Source organism: Anastrepha obliqua, chromosome 3 (assembly GCF_027943255.1).
Source record: "Anastrepha obliqua isolate idAnaObli1 chromosome 3, idAnaObli1_1.0, whole genome shotgun sequence".
Lineage (NCBI taxonomy): Eukaryota > Metazoa > Arthropoda > Insecta > Diptera > Tephritidae > Anastrepha > Anastrepha obliqua.
In genome coordinates this window covers 71,113,984-71,126,081 of record NC_072894.1, presented here as the reverse complement: position 1 = coordinate 71,126,081, position 12,098 = coordinate 71,113,984, and positions in this window count along the sequence as shown.

The window sequence follows — 12,098 nt, the reverse complement described above, 5'->3', positions numbered from 1 at the left end:
AGGTTATAGGTATGGTTGAATACAACTTGAAACTATATTTTTTTTATCATTTCGGGACCCCAACTTTTATGTTATGAAAAAAATATTATTTAGGCTTTTCGGCCCCCGAAGAAAAACATTTTGGAAATTTCAGTTTATATGGGAGGTGCCACGACCGCTTTTCCAATGCCTACCACTTTTCATCCTAAGAACACTGTGTACATTTTATGTATGCGTGCCAAGTTTCAGTTTCCCAGCTTAATTGGTTTGAAAGATATATTCGTTTTCACATTTTGGTATATGTCAGACTTCACCCTCCCTATATATCGGGGTTATAATTTCTGCACTAAACGAATTTATGTTTCAATGAAATCGTGTGAGCTATACGCAAAAAAAGGGTTTTAATATTTTATTTATTGGCCGATTTCTGGACACGATGAACCAGGTTCACACCACTCTTTCACAGCCGCTTGTTTTGATTTAGAATCATGGTGATAGATCCAAGTCTCATTCATAGTTATGAATCAACTCACAAATCCACTTCGTCTTTTCGAAAACGCTCTAAATGTTGCTGAGAAAGTCGAAAGTCGCATTCGAATGTGTGTTTGTTTCATTATTAGCGAACGCGGCACCTATTATGCACACTCTGCTTTCTGAAACCGTATACTTCAGTCAAAATATTGCTTATCCTGCCCAATAAGACGCCTAGGGCTTCTGCTAAATCTTTTTCAGTCACTCGACGATTTTCCAATACGATATTCTGCATTTTGTTTACGATTTCTGGCATTGTTGCTGTTTTCGGACGTTCTTTACGTGGAACGTCTTCAAGGCTTGCACGTTTAAATTCAGCAACCCACATTTCTATTGAACTAATTGATGGCGAAATGCCCTTATAAATTTTCAGCAATCATAAATTTGTTTTACCTTTAAAGGTTCCGAAAATTAGAATTCAATATCACCACGATATTTAATGTTTTTCATTGCAGAATATACTGTGCACGTAGACATGATTTAATCATATAATAGAAGGCTAGGTAAGAAGCAGCTTTCTCGCTCCCTCTTGACATATCGGCTCCCTTATTTGAAAACATGTTGCTTCTTTACAAATATGCGTACATGTTTTATGAAAAAACTTTTAAATTGTAGTAAAAATTAAACTTTTGGTGCAAATTATATGGTCGGCAACACCGTTTCCACTTTGACACTTTGCCTTGTTATTATTCGTTGAAAACCATTTATCTGTTTGTAAACGTTCAAGTAAGTATAATAATAAAAGCTAATTATTTTGTAAATTAATGTCGTTTTTCACTATTTAGGTCGATTATGTCTTCCATATAGTTACATAAATGTACCCACACCGACAACCCCGTATATATTTATGTTAGTAACACCCTATTTACTTATTTACCTAATTTGTATTTATCACGGTTAAAATCATTAATTTCTCAATATAAATATTGCTCATTTATTTCTTCTAATATAACCGTTATCCGCTCTTCGTACTCTTTCTATAAACTCCTTTTCAACTTAGTTCTCTATATTATCTTCCCATTTTGAATCTATAATTTCAACTCTTACACTAATTACCAACTAAGCATAAATCAATTACTGCTTTATTCTTGAACTGTGCGGATCGGCTATATAGTTTAAAAGCTAAACGTCTAAAACAATAACTTGTGGTTTAACGTAATACGCAAAGCTTTACAAGTGTTTTCTTAAATTGGCGAACATACGTAAGTACTCATGTATGTGTACGAGAGTCATACATTATACAATACATGAAAGTATATGGTGGTAGTCTATTATTTGGAGTCGGCTTTCTGCTGTAGAAAACCACCGGTTTATGAATTTTAATATACGTAAGTCCAGATGAGACATTTGCAAAAATTCTTCTTAAACTTTTTCATTCATAGGTTTTTAGAACAGCGTTTTTGCAAATATAATAGTGATCACCATATCACCATCACATTGAGCGTGCTGTGTATGATGGTGCAAATACCTAGTTAAGTGTTTGACATGTGACGGTCATTATGTGCCTAGTACTGCTACCACTGAAATCAATTTGGCTTCCGAACTGGCTGTGCACGCCGATACCTTACCCGATCTAGAATAATATGCTGTACGTAGATGCATGCGCAACACCTACGCGAGCAAGTCCTCGCGCTTTACGTCTACAATTACACGTAAGTTGTAGTAATATATTATACTAGCGTACCCTCGCCCGCTTCGCTAGACGATAAATTCAATGATTTGCTGAAAGAGAATAAAATTAATACGAAACAAAGCAAATTCTTTGATACAATTTCATTCGAACTTTATTGTAACACTTTTTGGTAGACAACGTTTTTGGTTTTTTCATCTTTCGCGTGAATAATGACGATGGTTTGCCAACTCGTGAGCAAGCTACATACAATTGTCCATGAGAAAAAATTGGGTATTCTAAATTAATACCGCACATTTGTAGATACTGTCCTTGCGCCTTATTAATTCTCATAGCGAAGGCAAGGCGAATAGGGAACTGCAAACGTTTGAAATCGAATGGTAAATCCGCCGGAATCAGTGGAATTCAGGGTATCAAAATGTCTTCTCCTTTGTACTTCCCTTTCAAAATTGTTGCTTCGATAACGTTACCCATTAGCTTCTTCACAGCGAGTCTGGTACCGTTGCAAAGTCGGGGCACATTACTATTGCGCAGCATAATAATCGGTGCTCCAATTTTTAATCGTAAATTATGAGGTGGTAAGCCTGGCAAATCGAGTGAGTTTAAGAATTCAGTTGGATAATTTACGACCTCATCTTGATCAGTAATAGTGTCTATTGACTTATACGCAACTATGTCAATAGGTATTTGATCTAAAATAGCTGAATTTATATCATTGACGTCCTTATTTTTCCCAGCTAAAATTGCTGTTTCGCTGAGTCAATCATGGTTTTTGTAATGTTGAACTATGTTTGGAAATACACTCTGTATCAATGCCTCTTTAGACTGTGCAAAAGTGCAGAAATTGTTAGGCAATGTTATCATTCCTGTTGTTTTTGAAAAAAGGTTTATTTTTTTAGGTTAAAAAGTGTTTTTTGAAGTTTTGAAAAACACTTCGCTCTAACAAATTTCTTCTCAGTTAATTGCTGAAAATTAAATATTTTGAAAAAACTATTTTTTTTAATTTAACGTTTTTGAGAAAATTTTGTTCTTGAAAAATTTTCATACTTTTGTAAAAGTTTAAATTGATTTGTTAAAAAAAATTTTTTCCGCTTTGAAAAACACCCCCTCGAAAAAATGTATTCTCTATTAATAGTGGAATATGAAATGCTTTGAAAACACCATTTTTTTTTTAATTTTGTTTGGTTTTCAGAAAATTTTGTTTTGAAAAAATTTCATACCCTTGAAAAAGTTTTATTTTATTTTATTTGTTTAAAATTTTTTTTTTTGTAATTTTAGAAAAACACCTCTTCGAAGAAATTTCTTTTATCTTTTTGAGGAAAATTTGGTTTTGAAAAAATTTCATGATTTCGAAATTTTTTTATTTTACTTTATTTCTTCCAAATTTTTGAAAACAATTTTTTTTATAATTTTCGAAAAACACCCCTTTGAAAAAATGTTTTCTATGTGTCATAGTGGTATTCCATTAACTTTTAGGATTATAGTCAAATACTTACAAATATCTACGCTTTCACAAATAGCAACAATAAACAAATTTCCTCAAAACCAAAAAATTTACTTTTTTTCTAAAAAAATTCTAAACAAACAACGTAATAAATTTAGAATTTTGTGTTCACGAAAAAACAGTATTGTTTTTATTGTATTAACTGAAAACCAAAATGTTGCAAAAAATCAAAACAAAACTAAATTATTTTTTTGTGTTCATTTGGTCCATATGTTCCATAAAAAGTTGATATGGTAAATAATATGCAGGGTCTGATACACGCAAATTTCCATTGACCATTATAGTGACAAAATTATCGATCACCAATTCCAACAGGATTTCAAAATCAGAGTTGGAATGAGTTGTTGTGTGGTGTACTTCTGAAAAAAATGAGAAATAAACAAAATAAATCTAAAAATTCGAATTCTAACTTTATCTTGTGTATGTTCTTATTACCTTTGAATTTTTCCAATGAAGCACCATTCATTTTAAATTTTCCAAGAATTTTTTTTATCATTTCGTGTTTCTTTCCTTTTTCATTCGATTCCAACATTTGTTCATAGCCGAAAACATCGTTTGCAAACGCATTCATTTCCATATAGAATTGGTCAAAGAAAGCATTGCTCAATTGAATTGAAACATTATTTTCATAAATACTTAGGACCTTAACTAATGCACCTTGGTACATACCTAACGCAGATATTCATCGCGACCTTGACATCGATACTATTGATGAAACAATACAAAGCGCTAGCAGAAGACACATAAATAGACTATTAAGGCATACAAATCCTATGATGAGAAGACTACCAAATAAAGAAAAATCTACCCAAAGTCGGCTTAACCGTCAAACACCAACAGATCTTGCAAAATCCTTGTAATCAATTGTCAACTAATCGTATATATCATTGTTTGTTAACCACTTGTTTTTAAATAATATGTATATATTTCTTCTAAATGAGCTTGGGGGCATTGGCCCTTCAATATCACTCTCATTCCATCTTTTTGTAAATCAAATTACTTATTGTCTAACGACAGGTGTAATATTTTATGGAAGAAATAAAAAAAAAAAAAAAATTTTCATTCGAATCATTTGAAATTTCTGTATACAATACATTTCTGTATCACAATACAAATACAAAAAATTCAAAAAAAGTTGTACACATAAAATGAATGTCGATTCGAAACTTACTTTAATCTAACAATCGAGCAAGTTTTGTTTTGGACAATATTTTGATTTTTTCTTTTTTTTATATGAAGAAAATATTTAAAAGAAATTTTTTTTTGCTAAAAACCTTCCCCTAGTGGATCCCTATAATATGAAAAAAGAACGAATAAAATTGGCCTCGTATCGGCCCAAAAAAATGCGGACGAACGAACATCATTTCATTTTTATATATATAGATATGTGAGTTAACAATTTTTAAGATTTTTGGCTTACCGGTTTTTGACATCTGCCCGAATAAGTGCAGGGTTCCAACACCTATACGAGCAAGTGCACCCATTTTTCTCATATTTCTGCTATGACATAGCCAGTTCAATCGCTTTCCTACGCGAACTGGACGGTGTAGTTTGCATAGAACAGTTATCTCAGTTACTCCCCACGCTCTCAACTTTGATTGACTTTCCACGTTTCAATGATTCCAATGGTGGTCATATGCTGTAATACCGACTATCAACCGAACGTGTTTTCTTCCTAGTTTTAGAAGAAAGTTCGACAATTTTCTGTTCGAATTTGTCACAAAAGACTTTGCAGCACTGCAGTATTCTAGACTGGATCATCGCTCTTTATGTAAATTCCTGTAGAACTGATTTCGATTATAGGCGCGGGCCTCTGTGGCGTAACTGATACGCAGTTGGCCAATTCATTGGCAATTTCATTTCCATTCACTGACGTTGTTGGTAGTATTTAAAAATGTTTATTCTTTAGTAGAAAAAGTTCTTCAAAATACCTGAACGAATTGTATTTGGTTCTTTATATTTTGCAATATATGCCCGAAACATTAATGGTCTCTAACACCATCACACAGAGGCTACAATCCTTCATCAACAAACGCCTCCACATCATCTGCAGAATATTCTGGCCAAAAACCGTCAGTAACGACGCACTGTGGAGATTAACGAGCGAGGAACCCATCCTTAGGTATATCAAACGCAGAAAGTGGCGATGGATAGGTCACACATTGAGAAAGCCACCGGATAGCATCACGAGAATGGAACTGGACTGGAACCTGCAAAGGAGCAGAGGTCGCAGTCGACCAAAAAACAATTGGAGGAGATCGATGTTGCGCGAACTAGCAGATGCCGACATCTCATGGGACGGTGCAAAAACAACAGCACAGAACCGTGTACGATGGAAGAGTCTTGTCGATGCCCTATGCTCCCGAGAGGAATGAAGAAGAAAAAAAATATATGCCCTGCTGTTTTTGTTTCCCTTTTTGAGCCGGAGTAAACCAGGCTGACTTTACTTACGTGATTCGACCAACTGCATCAATATTGTTTTCGTACGCTGTGATTCTACAAATAAGAAATGTCAAATTAAACATTTCGCATTAAATTGTGCCACCTTGGCTAGAGCCTTGACTGGGTTCGAAAGGCTGGTAGAGGTGAGAACATGGCGACTTGTAGGTAGCTTCACTTCGTGTTATTTAAGGCGGCTCTAAAGTCGATGAACGAGTAGTGAGTCGATTTTTTCTAGGATCTTTTCCAGGATTTCCCATAGTGAGAAATCAATGGTGATTTTGTGAATTTGCCAAGTATAAAACCAATATTAAACTATTAAAGTGGCGATAATTGTTTTGCTGCACTGTGCATTTTTCCATAGATTGAAAATCTTTTTCAAGGGTAATTATTATACAAACACACATATATACATACATTATATATGCATATAATTGGTGTTTACACCCTTTCTTGGGTACTTGGCCCAGCTCCTCCTCCTTTTTATGGGGCGCATCTTGACATTTATTTAAAAAATAAAGGAATCTTCGTACACTTTGTGCTAGTTATGTCGCCTCAGAGCGTCAGACGGATCAAAAATACAGTCAGAGGTTTGCCATTGTTGAGAGGCGACTGGTATTAAAAAAGACTTTTTCTTTGCTATTTCATGCTCGGGTCTTTCAAACCCTGGCCCTACCAAATGATAGTCACATACCTATTCGGCTACGTCGGCCGTCCACATAAACACTTTTTTTTTTTTTTTACTAGCAAGTGCAGCACTCAGACATTAATTGAGTCCATTGTACTACACTTGGATTCCCTTTTAATTTTCTTTAAATCTACCCGATCTCCGAAGAAATCTGAGTAGATCTTGTGGTGCCAAGGAGCCAAGATGGTCGCTTCTTAACACATCAGTGCCAAAGACCTCAAACCTGATTCGGGCGAAGGCGGGGCAGACACACAGGAAGTGGTCCGCCGTCTCATCCTCCTCTTCACAAGCTGGGCAGAGTACACTGTCTGAGATGCCCAACCTTTCCATGTGCTTTGCCCACAGAAAGTGGCCCGTCATCAGTCCAACCAGCCGTCTGCACTCCCCTCTGCTTAATGACAGAAGGGTTTGCGACAGTCGATCGGACATGGCAGGTAGCATCAGTTTTGTCCATCTGCAGCCTCTCTCAGCCTGCCAAGCTCGCTTGTGGGTAGTAGTTACCCATTTGCTAACCGTGGCCGTGATGGCCGCAGAGGGGAGTGGCAAAGCGGGCTCTGGGCCAAAGAAGTTGGCTTCAGAGCCCATCTTAGCTAAGGAGTCAGAGGTCTCGTTACCCGCGATACCCACGTGTCCCGGGACCCATGTTAGCATCAGGCTGTTATGTCTGCCGACATAGTTCAGCCTGGATTTACAGGACTTCACTACCCCTGATGTGGTTTGAGGGCTGTCTAAGGCCATAAGCGCTGCTTGGCTGTCGCTGCAGACACATATAGATCTGCCTCTCCATCGTTTTTCCACAACAAAGTTCATCGCTTCTTGAACTGCATACACCTCCGCTTGAAACACAGATGCATGCATTCCAAGAGCAAAGTGCAGTTTTGTCCCGCTGGATTCCACGTAGACCCCAGAGCCGGAGCTATGCTCGGTCCTGGAGCCATCCGTAAAAATGCGAAAACAGTGTTTGCCGGGCTCATTTTCTGAGTCTCCCCACAACTGAGCCTCTGGTAGCACTACACTGTATCTCTTTTCAAGTACGACTCTTGATGGCATTGAGTCAAGGGGCATGGAGAGAATCGTTGGATCGATGTCCATGCCTTCTCTGTGTTCCAATGCCGGACAAGGGCCGTACCAGTTCCCACTGTGTTTCAGTCTGCAGATGGCCTTCAGGGCCTCTCCTCGGATGAAAGCATCAAGTGGTGGTAAACCAATCAGAGCATCTAGTGCCGGGCCTGAAGTAGTCGGAAAAGCTCCGGTGCAACAGATGGCCACAGTGCGTTGTAGTCTCGATAAGGTCCTCCTGACTCCCACTAGGGATAGTCTACTCATCCAGACCACTGATGCATAGGTGATAATGGGTCTTATCATAGCTGTGTAGATCCATAGGACCTTGCTAGGAGAGAGACCCCACGTTTTCCCAAAGACACCTTTGCACTGCCAGAAAGCTGTCAGCGCTTTGGATGCCTTTGTCTCAACGTGTGATTTCCATAGGAGCTTACTATCGAGGATTACTCCTAGATATTTAATTTCCTTGGATAGCTGGATTGTGACTCCTTTTAGCTTTGGCAGAACGATTCCGTCAAGCTTCCTCCTTCTGGTAAAAAGGACAATACCAGTCTTGGCGGGATTTGCCGACAGCCCGTTCGCACAGCACCAAGTGTCAATCCGATCCAGAGTTTTCTGCACTTTCCTGCAGATGTTCATAAGCGAGGAGCCTGTTACCAAACAAGCAACGTCGTCCGCATATGCTTGTGCGTAGACTCCCGAATCGTTTAAGGTGGTGAGTAGAGGATCGATTACCATGCACCAGAGTAACGGAGACAGCACACCGCCTTGGGGGCAGCCTCTGTTAACCCCAGATGACACCAGCAGATCTTCCTCTGCTCGCACCGAAACGATTATTTGGGCCAGCATCGAACGAATCCAATTTACTAGCACCCGGTCTACGCCGTGCCTACTAGCAGAGTTACACATACTATCAAAAGTGGCATTATCAAACGCCCCCTCTATGTCTAAAAAGATGCCCATAGCGTAGTCCCTCCTGTCGATGGCCAGCTCTATCCTAGCAACAAGGTTTTGCAGTGCCGACTCGCAGGATTTTCCACTCTGATAGGCATGCTGAAATAGAGACAGAGGGTGAGCCTTCAGCGACTTCTGACGTATGCGCAGTTCCACCAGTCGTTCGAGACTTTTCAGCATGAAAGAGGTCATGCTGATTGGTCTAAAGCTTTTGGGGCTGGTGTAGTCGTCTTTTCCAACCTTTGGGATGAAAGCGACCCTCACCATCCTCCAAGAGCGTGGTATGTAAGCCAGTGCCAGGCATGCCGAGAAGATTTTCTTCAGGGCTGCTGTCACGAACTCTGCACCCTCCTTCAGCATGGCAGGAAATATGCCATCTGGTCCGGGCGACTTGTAGTCGCCAAAAGATTTGATGGCAAATCGAATGGCGGCCTCATTCACCACAGATCTGGCAACGAACCAGTCATACCGAGAAGGTGTAGCAGCAACTGCCTCTATCAATAAGGGCTGTTGCCGGCTGATGCTTATCTGATTACCAGGAAAGTGAGACTCCATCAGCAAGCTGAGTGTCTCACTTTTCCGCTCCGTGAAGGAGCCATCAGATTTCCTAAGTGACCCCAGCTTTGCCGTTGGGTCCCTTTTCTGGATCCTAACCAACTTCGCCGTGTCACTCAGAGATTCAATACCGCTGCAGAATTCCCTATATGAGGCTTTTTTCGATTCCCGAATAAACCTCTTGTAGTTCTTCTGAACATCACGGTATCGCTCCCAGTCCTCTGCAAGGTTAGTCTTGAGGGCCCGGCTTAGAAGTTTTCTCGACTCACACCTCAACATCTGGAGCTCTTGGTTCCACCACGGAACGGGAGTCCGGCTCGGGAGAGGTCGAGTTGGACAGGCTGACTCAAAACAGTCGGTTAGGGCAGCGTTGAGTTTCTCAACAGCCGCCTCAATGGACTGTTCTTTTCGAAGTCTTGGTGGCGCAACGTCAAGGTCCCGCAACGCCTCCCTAAACTTCTGCCAGTCTGTTTTTCTTGGGTTTCTAGAGGGCAATGGCATTTGTGCCTCCTCGCCACACTGAAACTCAATGTACCTGTGGTCCGAGCACGAATCTTCGGCAAGGACTCTCCAGTTCTTGATTGACCACCCAAGTTTTGAGTTTGATAGGGTTAGATCAATCACCTCCTGTCTTCTAGACGTTACAAACGTTGGCTGTGAGCCCTTGTTTTGTATGTCTAGGCAGGAGGACGCGATAAATTCGAATAGTCGAGAGCCCCGTCCATTGCACTTGCTGCTGCCCCAGATTGTATGCTGGGCATTAGCATCGCAACATAGGATGAGGCCCAGACTGCGCCGCTCACAGAACCTCACGAGACTAGTGGCCTTCCCGGGTGGTGGCCCTTCCAGAGCATCGTAAGGAAAGTAAGCAGATGCAATCACAAACTTCGACCATCCGCGTCTACCTCTATAACACACCTCAGCCGCTACCAGGTCTTGGCAACAGAATTGCTCAAGACCCGTCACAGTGAGATGGGATGATACTATAAGACAGGGCCTAGGTCTGCTAGAACTCCTGTCATATAGTAACGTGGCCCCTTTCAGCGCACTTAAGCCACAGAGACGGCCCCTAAAGACCCAGGGCTCTTGCACTGCTGTTATGTGGGGTAATGTGTGCAGCTGGGAAAGCCTTCTACTTAGTAGTGCAGTAGCGGCTTTGGAATGCTGCAAGTTAATTTGCGTCACCGTCAAGGGACGATAGCTACAGGAATCGTCCGAGTCAATCATTTGGGAAAGACATGGAAGCTGGCCGTCCCAAAGAAGAGACTCAGACGGTTCCCGTACCGTGAGCCCATGACATCAACACTGGCCTCGTCCACTCGCACCACAAGAGTAGCCCCTTCCTTCCCGTCCCGGTTTTTACTCTTGGTGTACGAGACGACTCGCCAAAGCCTCGTGTTGATGCCCGGATTCTGGGCACGTAGACAGGATAGGACATCCGCCGTAGACAGGTCTGGATCCGGAATCCAGCAGATGGCCTTCCTGAGGGGTACACTCTCCTCGCTGTAGACTGCGAAGCGAGTGGTCCCCATGGGGGGCACGTTATTGACCACGGTCCTGATCCACTCGAAGTTGGCCAGAGACGCGCACGTCACCTTTATGGTGCCGTCCTTTGTCTCATAGCCCTTCGCGTTGGCTTCCGCACCGGAGGCAATAACCCGACGCATCAGCTGGCTTTTGCAGTATTTGATTTCTGCATCCGTCAGCTGATGGTCAGGCCCCAGTTTTCCAATCACAGCCACAGGTCGTGGGCCAGCAGCCTTCTCGCTATAGGATGGCTTGGCCGCACCCTTGGATGTGCTTGGGCGAAGGTCCAGCTCCCGATCCTCCACTGACGAAGATTTCGCCGGGCAGACAGCTGTGCTGGACATTTTGTCGAGGCGCCGATAGAGACGTGGCTCAGCAGAAACACTTACATTCTGTCAAAAAAGTACCGGGAATTGTTAAAAAAAACGCAAAATAATTGTTTAATCATCAAGTTTTATTTTGTCGCCTTGAAAATAGGCTCCATTCGAAGCAATACACATGTATGCCAATGTTTAGCCAAGTCATCAAAGTACGTTTTAAACGCGTTTGAAGAGATCTCCAGCTCCTTCAGCGAATTCTCCTTAATGGCCTAAGTTTTGGGAAAAGGAAAAGTCACAGGGGGCTAAATCCGGTGAACACGGTGGTTGTTCGATGATATTTGTTGAGTTTTTGGTCAAACAAGTGTTCACAATATAAGCCTTGTGAGACAGTGCGTTATCATGGTGCAAGATTCATGAGTTTTCTTTCCCCAAGTTGGGCCGTTTCCTGCGCAAATTTTCTATTTACCCTAGAGCCATTTGGAACGAATTCCGAGTGCCATTTGGAACGAAAACGAGTAGCATGACTTTCACTTTTGACCGACTTTGGCTTTTTTTTTTGGGTGTCGATTAATTTTTTGAAAGCAATTCAACTCTCTTGGAATGAGTCGAGCAGCCACGCGTCGCGTGCCTAATTGATGGTGTAAAATGTTGCGAATTGATTCGTGAGACACGCTAAGGTCACGAGCTAAGCTTAAATGATGGTTTTCCTGCACCATTCACTTGACTTTGTCAAAAGTCTAATCGAAGCAGAATTTTTCTTTGGTGTTATACATACATGCATATGTACAATATATAAATTTTGTAATCGGGTCACTGAACTTGCGGATTACAGTCTAAAAATAATGTTTTGAGAAAAATAAAAATAATGTATTTACCCAAAAAGTTCTCTCCTAGAAAAGCCAATGACTG